At 34.8% G+C, this 4,540-nt stretch overlaps 2 non-coding genes across 2 annotated transcripts; both read right to left on the bottom strand.

Moving 5' to 3' along the window:
- Nucleotides 1–509: 509 nt before the first annotated feature.
- Trnaf-gaa lies at nt 510–582 on the bottom strand. The gene has a single exon. It is a non-coding gene; the product is annotated as a tRNA-Phe (tRNA).
- Nucleotides 583–4,031: 3,449 nt separating this feature from the next.
- Nucleotides 4,032–4,104, bottom strand: Trnaf-gaa. Its single transcript has one exon. It is a non-coding gene; the product is annotated as a tRNA-Phe (tRNA).
- Nucleotides 4,105–4,540: the final 436 nt, after the last annotated feature.

Genomic DNA, 4,540 nt, shown 5'->3' with positions numbered 1-4,540 from the left:
ATAACATAAATATAAACAGAAAATCTAATATTACTAATGTTTGTCAAATTACGTCACTATATAGCAGAGAAAGCGAAGAGGGTGGTGATGTTACGAGCGGTGTGGCCTTAGCGTTACAAAACGTTAAGCTAAGTGCGGGAGGGAGTATAAAAATGTGAAATTTTGAGTTAGGTAATAATTACGTAATAATAATAATAATAATAATAATAATATAAAATACAATTATTGTTGTCTAGTAAAAGCGACTACAAAACTGTCTGCCATAAAATATTCACAGTCAAACAGCAAACCACGTGTAGCGATATATAGTTCCGTATCTTGGTAAAAAATTTGATATACTATTAGTATGATTCTAAATTTACAAAGAAAATACTTTTGTTTATTTACAAAATAAATTTCAGATAAAAGCATATAGAATTATGATTCTACCAAAAGAAATAATAATAAAAAATAAGTAAAGAAATACACGTTTAAAAAATTGGTCGACCGCCAGAGTCCGACTTGCTCTGTGCCGGAACCTTGGATTGAACCGGGGGCCTTTAGATCTTCAGTCTAACGCTCTCCCAACTGAGCTATTCCGGCCGACAAGGATTCATGCTATAACCTCAATACTGATTGCGGAACCTTTATGCGAAGAGCTTCACTAACAAAAATATCGTAACATGATAGGCAACTAAAGTAGTGTCGGAAATAGAATAAAACTGATTTTCGTCGATTATTTCTTTCATATTAAACTGACAAGTAAATATTTTATAAATATCTATTTATTGATACTCTACCTAATTTAGCATGTACTTGTTTGCGCTCTCACTGATGTACAAGGTGGTGTTTACTCTTGATATTAAAAGAAAAATGTCAGTAAACAGGTGATTTGTGTACTTTATTGGAACAGACTATAACACATTTTTGATCGACATGTGTCAATTTCATTTACCCTTAAACAAACTTTTAATTTAAAACTGCAAGTTAACTGAGTATTTTGAATTGCAGCATAAATTATTAATTATTATCAGCATATTTAGTGGAATATAAATTCAATATAAGTACATTAGAAATTTACACAATCTTGCAACCACTTAAAGGTCCTATATCATAGCAATCTAATTAAAATTAGCTCCACTATTACATGTGGATCTAACACCAGCCAGTTGGAGCTCATGTCCACCAATCAAAACCTTACTTGCAGAATCCTGCCAGTGATTTAAAAATAATTTGAAACATTCCGAATTATCCTGAGGGTATACGATATGTTTCATGTGAATTACGAATGCCTTATTTAGACCAGTAGAACTAATTTTAATCGGATTGCTAACAACACTGCGTAGTCCCCAATGTCCAGGTAACATTTCGTCTGTAAATAATAATTTAAATATTGATCAATGACACTTCGCCTTTTATAACGTTATTTGGGAGCATACAAATTCAAAAAATATCGGGCGAGTCTATTTTAGTGGCCGCAGTACAGCGAACCATACCGATACGAACGGGGTGGGTTATCAGTCTTCAATTTTACATTAAAAATTATTTATTTATTTATTTATTTATAAAAAAAACCCCAACTAAATCAGTCTTCAGTTTTACATTACAAATTATTTATTTTATAAAATAAAACATGTTTTAAGGCATTCGTAATTCACACGAAACATGTCGTATACCCTCAGGATAATTCGAAATGTTTTCAAATTATTTTTAAATCACGGGCAGGATTCTGCAAGTAAGGTTTTGATTGGTGGACATGAGCTCCAACTGGCTGGTGTTAGATCCACATGTAATAGTGGAGCTAATTTTAATTAGATTGATATCATAGTTATATGTGAGTATCTGTTTGTGATAAAGATTCTTCAATAAAAATGTATTTTCTACTAGTAGATAAAATTATTTTGTTAGAATCATTTACGGGCATATTGTTGAAGGTGTATTCTTTAAATTTTAAACAAAATTTAATTTTAAAACATTATTTGCAATAGCTATCATTATGCAACTTGAAGATAGCTCCTTTAATACAAAGCACCTTTAATACCGGTATAATAGATCACACACTCAGAATGGTTCTTGACAGTTCTGTTCAAATGTTACATAGAAATGTCTACAAATATTTTGTTTAGGAGAGGGATAGGAGTAAACCGTCATCAGACTGTCCCTCACATATTGCAACTGTTACAGCAATGAAATAACACGTGTCGATCAAAATTAGTTATAGTCTGTTCCAATAAAGTACACAAATCACCTGTTTACCGGCATCTTTCGTTTAATTTCAAGAGTAAACACCACCTTATATATCAATTAGAGCCTAAAAAGGTAAATGCTAAATTAAGTAGGGTATCATTAAATAGATATTTACAAAAAAATTACCTGTCACTTTAATATGAAAGATATAATCGACGAAAATCAGTGTTATTCTATTTCCGACACTACTTTAGGTCAGGCCACTGTCACACCACAGACAGGACCCAGGCTGGACATGCCTGAACCTAATGGATTCGACAACTAATGGCATTGCTTTACTAGCACATATCTACAGTGAAACCGGAGGTAAGCAGCCATCAAATGGAGCATCAAATAATGGCTACTTAGTACAAGGAAGGAAATGTTTTATTTAACGACGCACTCCAACACATTTCATTTACTGTTATATGGCATGGGAGTCCACGCAATGCTGTTAGATCTACTGGTATTGGACTCAACACATTTCATTTACGGTTATATGGCGTCGGACACATGGTTAAGGCCCACATATATATTAAGGGATAAAACCCGCTGTCGCCACTCCATGGGCTACTCTTTTCGATTAGCAGCAAGGGATCTTATATATGCACCATCTCACAGACAGGATAGCACATACCACGGCCTTTGATGTACCAGTCGTGGTGCACTGGCTGGAACGAGAAATTACTTAGTACAGGTCATTGTATTACTGTTTATTGTCTTATAGTATATTAGATAATTTTAGAGAAGAAAAAAGTGGCCTCTTAACACATGTGGCTGCTTAATGCAGGTGGCCTCATGAGCAGGTTTGATTGTACCACTATTTATATTGCATGGTACTTGGCCAGCGCACGCCTGGTGTGCGGTCTCTGTAGGATTGATCCCCATCGGTGTGCCCATTGGGATGTTTCTCGTTCCAGCCAGTGCACCACGACTGGTATATCAAAGGCCAAGGTATGTACTATCCTGTCTGTGGGATGGTGCATATAAAACATCCCTGGCTACTAATGAAAATACTGTAGCGGGTCTCATCTCTTTGATTGTGTCAAAATGACCATATGTTTGACATACAATAGCTAATGATTAATATATCAAATACTGTTCAAAGAGAGATAGGTCTCCCCCTACACACACCCCTCACCCCCCCCCCCCCCTCACACCCTCACACCCATTTCACCTCTTTGGATTTAGTTCTGGGGGTTTGAGGTGGGGTGTGTGTGAACAGTTGACTCACGTTTTCAATACAATCGTTTCATGTTTATGTTTAAAGTAAAACGTAGTCAGCCATTCCTATTTAGTTCTTTAGCAAATCAGTTTTCTATAACATAAATATAAACAGAAAATCTAATATTACTAATGTTTGTCAAATTACGTCACTATATAGCAGAGAAAGCGAAGAGGGTGGTGATGTTACGAGCGGTGTGGCCTTAGCGTTACAAAACGTTAAGCTAAGTGCGGGAGGGAGTATAAAAATGTGAAATTTTGAGTTAGGTAATAATTACGTAATAATAATAATAATAATAATAATATAAAATACAATTATTGTTGTCTAGTAAAAGCGACTACAAAACTGTCTGCCATAAAATATTCACAGTCAAACAGCAAACCACGTGTAGCGATATATAGTTCCGTATCTTGGTAAAAAATTTGATATACTATTAGTATGATTCTAAATTTACAAAGAAAATACTTTTGTTTATTTACAAAATAAATTTCAGATAAAAGCATATAGAATTATGATTCTACCAAAAGAAATAATAATAAAAAATAAGTAAAGAAATACACGTTTAAAAAATTGGTCGACCGCCAGAGTCCGACTTGCTCTGTGCCGGAACCCGGGATTGAACCGGGGGCCTTTAGATCTTCAGTCTAACGCTCTCCCAACTGAGCTATTCCGGCCGACACAATAAAATTGCACTTTACTTACCGTTTATTATTTAGAATATTCATTTCCATTCACCTGAAGTGTTTTTTGGTAATCCTGGTAATCCTGGTGTTTGTAATACCACAAAATGCATTTTTCGTATTTCTGAAAAACGGACGCACGTTTGAGAAAAAAACGTTGAGCAGACAAGGTCTAATCTATTTTTAGACGGGATATTTCCATTTCAATGTCACAGACGTTGGTATACCACGTGACCGTTATCATTTTGGTTCGGTTTGTTTTCTCGTGCACGGTTCACACTATCAACATCCGATTTGTTGTTGTTCATTTGTGAGATTTTTCTTCACAGTTCGTGAACATTTTCAGTAACAATAAAGTTCAGACAAGTAAGTATCTCAATACAAAACGTTACAAACCCTTAAAACCAATAATTTTGCTAAGTCCTACGAT

This window comes from Gigantopelta aegis, chromosome 1 (assembly GCF_016097555.1).
Source record: "Gigantopelta aegis isolate Gae_Host chromosome 1, Gae_host_genome, whole genome shotgun sequence".
Lineage (NCBI taxonomy): Eukaryota > Metazoa > Mollusca > Gastropoda > Neomphalida > Peltospiridae > Gigantopelta > Gigantopelta aegis.
This window is presented reverse-complemented; position numbering and strand designations above follow the sequence as displayed.